The 12,415-nt window shown below is 38.2% G+C and overlaps 1 non-coding gene across 1 annotated transcript; it reads left to right on the forward strand.

Moving 5' to 3' along the window:
- Nucleotides 1–2,071: 2,071 nt before the first annotated feature.
- Nucleotides 2,072–2,178, forward strand: LOC118344394. Its single transcript, XR_004798166.1, has one exon. It is a non-coding gene; the product is annotated as a small nucleolar RNA R71 (small nucleolar RNA).
- The last annotated feature ends 10,237 nt before the right edge of the window (nucleotides 2,179–12,415 follow it).

Here is a 12,415-nt window from a genome sequence, read left to right on the forward strand (position 1 = left end):
TTACACCTTTTTCAAATCCCTATACAATATATAATAAACAATTCAACTTTTTTAAATCCCAATACACATTTTTCAAATCCCAAAATAATAATAATATTAAAACTTAATATTTTAAACTTTAAAACAAAACACAAAATTCTTATCTCACTCCCCAAACCTACCCTAAGTTCACTGGAGATGATCACTAGTAGCATTCCTCTGTCTCCAAGGAACACGTACTTGAGGTAACTGAGAAGAGGCTTCAAATCTGGAATGGGGGCCTGTAAAATAAAGGGTAAAGGCCTCTTGTTAGAAATTGGTAACGCAATATAAGGAACGTTACCTGACTGCTATAACTTTGGAAAATCATTCAACGTTGCAACAATTACCTGCAAATCAATACTCAAGGCTAACTCCTCATTCTCTTTCTCAATATGCTTACTAATGGCAACTTACAATCCATCTTTTCCATCAAGTTCAAAAACTTTCTGTGCTAAAGAATCAATCACATCAATAGAATAAAAAGAATTATCATCTCCATGATATTTCATGGTATCATAAATATTAAACTTAATAATTTCACCATCAAATTCCATGGTAAGTGTGCCACTATGAACATCTATCTTGGTCTTGGATGTCTTTAAGAATGGTCTTCCTAATAAAATAGGAGCAGTTTGATCACCATTTTCCATATCAAGCACATAGAAATCAGCAGGGAAAACCAAATCATTAATTTACAAAAAAACATCCTCAACTACACCCTTAGGATAGGCATTAGATCTATCAACCAATTGATTCACAACACCAATTTTATTCAGAGGTCCAAGTTTCAAAGAAGCATATATAGAATATGACATGACATTGATAGAAGCTCCTAAATCTATCATGGCCTTCTCAAATCTAGTGTTACCTGTCGTACAAGGGATAGTAAACATACCTGGATCTTTGCACTTCGCAGGAAGTTTTCTTTGAATAACTGCAGAAACATTCTCCCCTACTCTCTCCTTCTCACATCCATTAAGTTTCTGTATCCTCTTAGTTGTACACAGTTCTTTCGGGAATTTAGTATAACGAGGAACTTGTTTAATAACATCTAAAAGTGGAATATTTACCTCGCATCTAAAAAAAATCTCTTATAAATCTTTATTTTGCTCATCTTTTCTAGATTCTACTAAAGCCTAAGGAAAATGAGGTACTGGTTTATAATCAGAAAGAGGTGGAAACTTACACTTAGGTACGTCATCGTCATTAGGAATGTTCCCATCTGCAACGACATTTTTCTCCTTTTCTTGCTTCGACGATGCAGGTGCTGCTTTTACTGGAATCTCAACCTCTTTAATACTTCTCAAAATGATTGCACTTGCATTTTCTCTTGGATTTACTACCGTTTGAGAGGGTAATTTCCTCGAACTTTGCACCTCTAGCTGACTAATTAAAGTTGCCTTCTGGCCCATCTGATTGTCCAAACTTTGAATACTGGCCCTCGTCTCTTGTTGAAATTGCAAAGTGTTAGTGGCAAGAGACTTAACAATATCTTCTAAAGACATACTAGAATTAGAAGTTTGGCTCGATTGTTGTCTAGGAGGGTATGGCTACTTATATTGCTGGTAACTTGGGCGGTTTTGAGTCACGGGTTGATTTACTTGTGGATTCCCATAGTTAAGATTGGGGTGATCCCTCCATCCCTGGTTATACGTGTTCGAATAGGGATCATACTTCCTTTGCGGTTGTCTAGGAAAACCACCCACCGCATTCACTTGCTCAATGGGCTCCTCTTTAAGAGTTGGGCACATATCGGTTGGATGGCCTACTACCACCTACTACCTAACAAATCCCATAAGCCTTCGCCGTTTGCATATTACCTACAGCCATTTGATGAACAAGTGAAGTTAGACTCGCAATTTGTTGTTCAAGGGTGGAAATATTTACCTCATTAACATGCTTAGATGGAAGGTCAAGCCTAGTGCCAAATTGTTGAGAATTGGCCGCCATATTTGCAATCAAGTTTCTCGCGGCCTTGGGAGCATCAATCATGCTCCTATCAGTGGAATGAAGGCCCTCATAGAAATACTGGATAAGTAGCTACTCACTAATTTGATGATGGGGGCAGCTTACACATAATTTCTTAAAACGTTCCCAGTATTCATGCAGGGACTCTTCGTTGTGCTGCCTTATACCACAAATTTCCTTTCGAATGTTCGCTGCCCTTGAAGCTGGGAAATATTTCCCCAAAAACAACCTCTTCATCTCGTTACATGTGACAATACTCCGGGAGGGTAGATAATAGAGCCAATCCTTAGCCGAATCCTTTAAAGAAAACAGAAAGGCTCTTAATTTAATTTGCTCTTTAGTTACTCCCGTGGGTTTCATACTCGTACATACCACATGAAGCTCCTTCAAATGCTGGTGAGGATCTTCACCTGCAAGGCCATGAAAAGTGGGCAAGAGATGTATTAGTCTAAATTTTAATTCAAAAGTAGTAGTAGCATCTAAAGTAGGGAATATTATGCATAAAGGTTGTTGATTCAAATCAGGGGTGGCAAGCTCTTTCAAAGTTCGATTTCCAACCATGACTTCCTCCTCTTCTAAATCAGAATTGCTAGCAAATAGGGAATCAAGAGTCAGATCGTTCTTTTCAGAATTTCTCCGAGTTTCCTTCCTTAACCTGCACAAAGTTCTCTATACTTCTGGATTGCACTGAAAATCACCTTGATTAGAAGATCGAGTTACAATCATAAACAATCAAGAAAATTCTAATAAACCATGAAAAAAAAAATTAGGAAAAGTCTAGAGTAATAAAAATAACTATCAAAAACTAACAATTATTTTTTTGAAAAATTTCAAGAACGAAATAAGGATCACAAGAAGCACAAAAATCAACTAGAAAACCTCCCCAACAACGGTGCCAAAATTTGGTGTGCTATCGCAGGCAACCAATAATAAAACCTATACTCCTAAAAATACATGTAGTAGTGCAAGTAAGGATCATTCCCACGGAGAGTATATAGCCTAGTTTAATGCTATGTGAACAAGGATTGGGGGGGTTTGAGTATAACGAAAACAATTTTAAGAAGAACAACTGAGAAACAATTCAAATTAAAGTATCGAAATCAATCAAAAGAACAAACCTTGGTCTAAGTCAACATCCACCATCGGAATTTTACCACTGATCATCGATGCAAATATATATTAATTTATACTTTGAATATTCACCGTTGGAATTATTTTCCTATCTCTCATTAGTCGTAGTTAATTAGAAAACAAGCGATCTAATTAACCTTAACCACTAAGCAACCCAAGACAAGCGCTAAAGGTTTAATCTAATAGCAACCTTAAGAATTAGAAAGAACGATGAAGCTAAACAACACAAGCACAAGCAGTTGCATTTAATTTCGTCGAGCGTTCTTCTTAAGATCTAATAATTTCTGACGCAGCAAATCACAAATCACAAATCTTAGTTGCTTCATAAATTAGAGGGATCAAACAATTACGAATTTGATGTCTAATCTAGCAATAGATTGCAACGAATAATAAACTAGTAGGTCTCCTAGTAATTAAACGAGACAATCATGAAAATAGGCATAAAAAAACATTCGATACTCAAATCATAAATTGAACACTAAAAACAAATCAAATCTCACAGTTTTATTGATTCCGAGGTTTCCGTTTCCTTCGACCAATTATGAAAGTTTTGCCACACAAAACCATCATGGAAACTGGAAGGAGGAGTTAGAGAAGAGGGGAGAGATATGCCATAGTATGATGATTTTTCCCTTTTGCCCGTCCATGCCCCCTTATTAGAATCCTACCAAATCTCCTAAAATATTCTAAACATTATCCTCAAATAACTATATCCAAATCTGACTTAATTAAGGGAAATATTAAAAATAAAATAGAGTCCTAATATAACTAGGAAAGTAGTGTTTTCCAGCTGTAACTTTCTTGCACCAAATCTCCAAAACATACGCAATTAAATTGCATACTCGAATTGCACGATAAGGTCGAACGTTCTGAAACGTCAGTAGTGCAGGTGCGTCAACTTCAAGCCCGATTTGGACCTTTATGCAGCTATGATATTTCAAAACTCAAAACATAAAAGTTGTAGATATTTGTCTTGATATTCCATATCATCTTGAATCATCGTAATCGGAGCTTGTATGATAGAGTTATGCACAGATTACAAAACAGTGTCGAAACTGTCCGAACTGCCCAATTAGTTTCGTTTTGCATTAAACGACTCCATTTGCTTCCTAAATAAAAATATAAGAATAATGAGTACATTTAGGTACCAAATAAGTATAAAAGACTAAACATTAAGGGAGAAAAATATGACACTTTGCATTCTCATCATATGCCACTTGGCATTCTTGACAAAGAGTCTCTTCCTCTTCCGTATGATGAGATGGCATTGGAAAACCAAAAGCCCTTCTTACATGTGGCGTGTGGCCTCCCAGAAACCAAAAACCTCTATTTCCTCACCTTCCCATTATGCCCTTCCTCACTTGTCTAGGTTCAATGTACTTGGTGGCAAAAGGTCAAAACACAAAACCCAATCTTCCTTGGAACTCTACTTCGTTTGTATGGTTTCCATGTGGCAAGTGGAGTGTGTGTTCCTTGTCTTGAACGAAACCCTAGCTCTTCCATAGGTGATCTTTGGCCTTCCCAAGGTGATCTTTGGCCTTCCCCATGCTTGTGTCGTCGCCCCCTCTCTCTCCTTCTTGCTCTTCCAACATTCTTCTTGAACATGCCTCTTTCTTTTCCTAAGTAAGATCTTCTTGGAACTCCAATGGTCTCTCTTTATGCTTGACAAGTGTCAATCACAAAACTGGGGCCTTCCATGTGGGCGTGTAAGCCCTAATCTTGATGACCTCATCTTCCACTCACTCCTAGAACCTCATGCATGCTGGACAAGTGTCACACTTGCCATTTTCCTAGGTTCCATTCTAGAAAAGAACAACTTGCTCCTTTTGTGCCATGTGGTGCCTCTACCAATCTTTAGAAATCACTTTTGGCCTCCAAACCCTAATTCCAACCTGGTTTGCCGAAATCCACATGGGCCCTTTTATTTTTAGGCTTTTTCCTCTCCTCCCTCTTATGGGATTTCTAAGTCTAGAACTCTAAGGTCCAAAATAAAACATACCTTAAGGCTTTCCTCTAACAAGCATTTACCAATAAGTAAAATAATATTCAAATAGAATATGAACGAGGACTTGGCAAAGTCTGGGTTCTCTCAAGGACAAAGTCGAGTCAAGTTAAGCAGCTCCTCCGAGTCAAGTTGAGCAGCAGAGGAGCATGCCACAGCCATCGGTCCTGAGCTCGAGGCGTCAGAATCATCGATGTCGTCTACTCATCAAGGACGGTTGTTGGTTCAGGGTCATATACTCAACATCGATGACGAGGAGGTCGAGCAGCACATTGACCCCAGGCATTTCTGGTAACATGATTTACGACTCTGATGATGATATGTTGTACTATATGCCCTAGCATACCTTGACTTTAGACCCTGACTCACCCCCACTAGCATGGACTAGCGACTATATGTCCAGTGATGGACAATAGGCTCGGTGAACAACATCTTTTCTTTCGTTTGATAATAGTTGTTTTTAGTAGTACATGCATAGATTTTGAGGATGAAATTTTTTTTTAGGGGGAGGATGTAACAACCGGTCAAACATTTAGTGGATGAGTTTCTTTTGGCTTTAGGATCGTCGTGAAGACCCTAGAAAGGTCTCACGAATCGAGCAATTTCGTAAGATTGAATATGTCAGCAAAGTCAGTTTCTGGCCCACTAAGGTGTTAAAAAACACGATTTTTTTTTTAGGTAGTTAAGAATGTGAGAATGAGAAATGGTCTACGCCTCAGTCACAGATTAATATTTAGAATTTTACGATGCAATAAAAGAATTTTTGTTTTCTCGACAACAGTTGTTCGAAACTGCTTTTTGATTTGTTCAAGGCCCTAAGGAGTTGAATTTTGCGAAAAAAAGTACGCTTTTAGTTTCCTCAGATTATTTAGAATTTTATGGTGCAAAGTTTTTTTCACCATTTTTTAAGTGAATAGTGTCTCCTATGTAAGTGCCATGTGGCACACAATCCAGTTGTTTTCAGATCACAGTGCGAAATGTCCAAATCAGTCTAGAAAAGTTTTATTTGGATACTTGATAAGATCTTAGCCGCACTTGGTGAATGGTATAGGACACTTGGAACCAAGAGGAATCATGAGATGGAAATGTAAAGGAAATGAAGGAAAAATCAAGTTTGGTGATCATGCCACTTAAGCCAAACACTATTCCATGCAACCATCCATTTTTGTGCCAAACCAAAATGGGTTTCAACCCTAGTGAAACCCCAAATACTTGAAATCCAATTGAAACCACAAATGTCTTATGGAAGCCGAAACCCTAAATGGTTTCCCAAATCCTTGTCATTACACACTTGTTCATTATTTTATATTATACTATTTTAATTGGACCAATAAAAATTAGATTTGGGCTTGTTAATAACCAAAATCCCAAACAAAACCCCATTGAAACCCCAAATGTGGCCCATTCGGTTAAGGCCACGAAATTGCATCACCAAGGCAAGGCTTATAGAGGAATTTTTACCCTGCCATGAGTGTCCTTTCATTGCCCAAGTCAGCCCCAAATAGTGGTTGATGGGAAGGCTAATAGCCACCTCACCACCTTCCCCTCACACGATAGCAGCAAGCTGAAAAACCATGAGTTGTGGCACCTGGTTTTACTTCTAGTTTTGCTGACACCACATCACCCAAAAGTCACTTTCACATCTGTACTCAACCCCTCATGCAATATAAGTCTCATCCATGGCCATTTCATTAGTCCTTTATCACTTTAGAAACACTTTCTTGGAGAGAAATCCAAAGGAACTCTTGGACATATTTTCTAGCCTTTCTTGCTCGAATTGTTTGAAGCTATCGTTGGTGGATTCTCATGAAACTCTCTTCACATAAGTTGTTCTAATTTGAGTCTAGTTTCTTTTGGTATATTTATTTTTAAATTTTCATGTACGTTGGATGGGTGAAAAGTCTATTTAAGTATGGAAAGGTCATTCTCGACGATAGTCTAGATAGTGTGTGAAGGTTTTGTTTTTTTTTATTAAGTTTTTGGCAAGATCTTGGTCTGATATTTTTATGATTTATATTGAACATGCTAATATACAATGTTGATGAAGATTCAATTCATGTTATAAGTTTTTTATAAGAGTTTTGTACAGATCTAAAACGTTGAAAATTAGGAGTATGAAAACAGTTTCTATTTTGGGAAAACTTAGGTCTTTTGCTATGAAAGCATCCTTCAATGACTTTTATATTCACATATGTTTCTCTTAGGACTTTGATATATGTGTTAGAATGTTATTTTGAGTATTTATGGTGTTGATCATGAAGATGCGGCGCAACTGAGAGGATCCAAAGATTAAAAAGTGAGCTACAAAGGTAGGAAACAGCATGAGAGAAAGAGAGTGGGAGAGCGAGATAGATAGATTGAGAGAGAGAGAGAGAGAGAATAGACATGAACAGAGCTTGACCTATTGTAGAGTGTTGCAATGGACGATGGATTGGAGTGGCATGAGGTGTGTTGTGTATTCATCACATCATTGGCGTGGGCAAGATTGAAGAGGGTTGAGTGGTGAGCAGCAATGTGGGCAGAGTTGTTAGTGGTAGTCCATTGGTGAGAGAGAGAGAGAGAGAGAGAGAGCAAGAGTTGAGGGAGGGAGGGAGATGGTTGAAGAGGCTTACCGACATGGACTTGTGGTTGAACGTCGAGGAAACGACAGGGTCATCGTATTGAGCTTTGGGCGTCAAAAACTCACAAAGAATGAGAGAGCGAGATGGACAAAGAGAGAGGACGACTGAAAGAGAGGGAAATAGGTAGAGAGACAAAGAGGCATGGGGCTACTGGTTTGTTTGCAGAGGGAAAAGGAAAGAAGTCCCCCCCCCCCGGGATGGGGGGGGGGAGGTCTAGGGAGGAGATACATTTTTAGGATTTAAGGGGTGTATTGGCTAGGCTTTGGGTCTTGGGGTTGGGCTTCCAATGGGCCGGGTTGTTGCAGTTATCCTATAACCATACTCTATGATAGTATGTGGTATGACTGCATAGTACATATCATGTTCCAAAATTATTTTATATTATTATTATTATTATTTATTTCTTGGTCACATGCTGATCATTATGAGTGTGTTTTATGAAAAATGAATTTTTTTATAAAAATATCATCAGGTTTGGATCACAACTCCAAGCCAGGATGTGGAATTATCCTAGTAACAGTTTTGGCCACTTTGGCGTGCTTAAGAATGGAAGTGGTGTCCCTTAGGTTGATTTTGTATCAATGATCTCTGACAAGAATGCAATGGTCTCAGATCACAAACTTGCCTCTTGGATGATGGAGGCTAGATAAGGTTAAGGTGAAGGATAAGGTTAAGGTGAAGGGTAATTATGCAAAGGCGTAAGTGCTCTTGAGATGAAGCCACACTGACGGACGCTACTCTTAGTCATGACGAAAGGAATCAGGACATGCACACATATTTTTTGGGGAAGCCATGGCATACGTTTAATAGAAAATGAACTGCAAAATTTTGGGATAGAGATGCTCAAGAATCTGAAAGGAGAGTCTCATTGGTTGCATTTCATTCTCATGCATTTATATTTTCGTTAATATCTGTCATTGCATATCATCATTATTGGCCTATTCTCAGGGCTAACTTGCTAAGAGTTTTATAACCTCAGCTTCGTAGTCTCACTACGGTACCAACCATCAGAACCGTAGATTTTTCAGGCCCATACCTTGCGAAAGAGTACAGTTAGAACCTAGTAGATCCCACTTAAGACTAAGGATGGTAGACATGTTCGGAAGGTCTTTGTAAAAGATCGAGATTGTTTAACTATTATTAGGTTTCCTTTTGAGGTAATAGACATTGGGATTTTCTAGTTTTATATCCTTTTTGTGGTCATGTAACCATACAATGCTGTTAATGGGTGTATTCGTGACTTGTAGAGATGTTTCTTACAAGATATTGTCCGAAGAAGGAAGTTCATACTTGAATAGCCAATGCAGCTTATGGTCACTAGAATGTAAATTCTTGGTGTTCTGTTGCTTGGGAATTAAGGTTACTAGTCACATAACTATGCAAATAATGTTGATTTACTAAATGAGAATTGTTGCACCCCTGTTTAAGAATAAAAAATAGTGCAACTTTACTAGAATTAAAGGCATTAGAAATACTTTGCAGGCATGAGTTTTTATGTTAAAAGGGTGACAGTTTTAGGCAAGTGATCAAAAGTTTACTAGAATCATGGTTCCTAGATTTTAGTTGAGATCACAATCAATTTGAGGTACTTGATGTTCAATGAAATGTAGTCTTGTTAAATATGGATGAAGACATGATAGTGAAATATTAGATGAGAAGGAATGTTAATTTGTTGTACAATAGGTGATCAAGAATCGATATATTTGTTTTAGAATGTTATACAGAGGTATATATATAGCCAAGTGCAAGATCTTGGTGATAAAAGAAGAAATTTCAAATTTATTTAGTCGCAATTGGATTAGCAGCTGGTTGTAGTATACAACAGAAAAAGTAAGACATTTGAAATTTGGGCTTGCGCCCAAGAAAACGTATAATCTTGGCCAGTAAATAAATAAGATGTTTGGATACGAGCTTATATAACGGTTCTTAGAGTATGCTATTGGTGGTGGGCTTTTACTGATAAGCTATTCAGCCCTGGTCTATGCTATCAGAGACGGTCCCGAGTCCTGAGTTATTGGGTCAAAGTAAAATTGACAACCAATATATAATTATAAACTTAAGGAAAATGGTGCATTTACCGTGTATCATGAGGATATTTATTTTTTAATAATATTGTAATTTTTTTAAAAAAATTAAAAAGATTAAAAAAAAACAAAAGAAATAAAAAATCTGTGAGTTCGCATTTTATTGACGAACTCGGTAAGTATGTAAGATTTTTATGTTTCGTGTTTTATTTGGAACTTCACAGGAGATATCAAACTCAAAAGAAACCCTGATCTCTTTATAATAAGGCTCATACATGTAGAATACAGTACGAAAAAACCTGACGACTTGTCACAAAACTACATTAACATCAACATCAACTCATGTAATTCCGTGAGATGAAAACTAACTAGAAATCGGCGATCGCATTTCCATACATGGTGGGAATTGTAAGTGAGATTATGGTCCACTAGAATGGCCTGGTATAAAGGTATATTCCCTTTTTATTTGGTCCTATCATATATATGTTGAATGGGAGAGTGGATATCAAAACTCTCCTAGGAATCTATTGGTTAGAAACTTGGAACTTGGATGGTTTGAAAGGATCTGTACTTTTGTCCATTTGCAGCACGTAATAGCCACGTATACTGGCAATGTTAAACGACAACTAGAGATTAGATGGACGGGGGAAGCCATGTGACAGCCTTGTAACCAAGTTTACACGGCTCGACATCAATAACAAATGGCAACTCCTAAGACATGGCAGGTGTTCATGTTTGAACGAGTTTTTGTCGTTTTGGACATCCAGTCTAGCGGTTCTTAGCTTCTTCCCCTGGACAGTGACGTCCATGTTATTTTCATATAACGTAACCCTTTGTTTTGAGCAATACGACATAGAAAGATCAACATCTCTGTCGACACACAGAATTCAAACGGACTCGGTCCACAAGGGAAAACCCCCCACTCAATGTAAAACCCTATTTGTCAGTGTGTGCTGAGTGTCAGGTTATTTCTCATTAAATTTGATCACCATTCAATCCAACTTTCCTTTTCATTTTGAAACTACTGTACTTAGTGTACTGGATGACATTCTTATCTTTATTAAAACTGTTTCGAGCATTGTTCTTCAGTTAAGGACTGGGATTTTTATTTGAGGGGTTCCTTTCCATTGAGGCGTGCATTTTGTCCTTTTCGAGTGCAGTTATTGCTGACTTTAAGTTGCCAAACAAATTCATCTAATTGGACCTCTGCCCATGTTAAATCTTATCCATTTTTAAGTCTCTTTTTAGTTTTGCTACACTAGCTAACTGATTTATAACCATATATATATATATATATATATGAATGTGTGTGTTTGTGTGTGTGTGTGTGTGTGTGTGTGATTTTAGGATATATATCAAGAACGGACGTCAAGTTCACCCTATGTTCCAAAGTGTTCTATTTCTAAAAATAGAATCCATAATTCTATAATTTAGGATAAAATAAGAGGAATAGGTTTTAATGCATAAATTCGCACAATAGGTTGGAACGGAGGAAAGAATCTTCCCAGCCCAGGATGGTGATTTCAAAAGTCCATGATGATGGCTAGGATGTCGACACTATGCTTAAACGTTCATCTATGGAAATAATAATATATAAATCTATAATATTAATAATGGGTGATTTTATAGTTGCTCATGACCTCATATCTCTCTCAATACAATGGAGAAAACTAGGTCTCATAGAGCTTGAAGATGCCTTGGCCCTTGGGAGAGAAGACTTGAGATGTATTGTACGTAGTAAAAATCAGTCTAAATCTAAGGAGATTCCTTCTCTCTATAAATGTCTATTTCCTTCTTTGGACTGATTGAGTTATACTTGCCTTATGAAACCCTTTCCTTTTATATGTGTAAGTCAACTTGTCTTATCTCTGGTCTTGATTCTTAGTTGCTGACTTAATACCCAACAGATGCCTACAATTCTTAAAGTCGATTTGTTCAACAAGAAGGCTTTGAGAATATTCAAGTCAACCGTGATAGAGATAATCTATAGATTTGTCGTAACCTGCACTTAGATGATCAAGGAGCCCATCGACCCTCCGGGTCCATTCTAGGAAATTGTTGAGCCCGTCGAAGGTGTGAAGTGGTTGTGGAGCTCAAAAGCTCGTTGTTGGAGGAAACCCGCGTGAGGTGGTTGCGGGAGGTGCTTGTCCGTGCTAGCGTTGATGACCAAGTGCGAGTGCAAGGGCACGAGGCTTTAAGGGCGAGGAGTGATGCGCTCAAGGGAGCATCATCATCCTTTGATCACCAAGTGCCAGTGTGAGTGCAAGGAGTGATGTGGTCTAGGGAGTGCCATCATCCTTTGATCGCCAAGTGCAAGTGCAAGGGCATGTAGATTTAAAGGATAGGAGCGATGCAATCAAGGGCGGCAAGGCTCAACCATGTTGTCGTGGTGGAGGGATACTCAACTACACCGCTGTGGGGGAGAGACGCTCCACCTCTTTGCCATGGCGGGAGATGCACACGGTTGCACTTGAGCTATTTGGCTCTTTTCTACGTGTCTACCATGGATTGGTCGTCGATGAGAGTGTTGGGTGAAGAGTATCTTCTTGACTCATTTGTTTGCTTTTCGCTGCCCGTAGTGCTCTTCTTATACTGCATGGCTTCCGTTAGACTCGCTTCATCTGCTAGTTGGTTGATCATAATTGTAA

The sequence above is a fragment of the Juglans regia genome, chromosome 13 (genome assembly GCF_001411555.2).
Source record: "Juglans regia cultivar Chandler chromosome 13, Walnut 2.0, whole genome shotgun sequence".
Classification (NCBI taxonomy): Eukaryota; Viridiplantae; Streptophyta; class Magnoliopsida; order Fagales; family Juglandaceae; genus Juglans; species Juglans regia.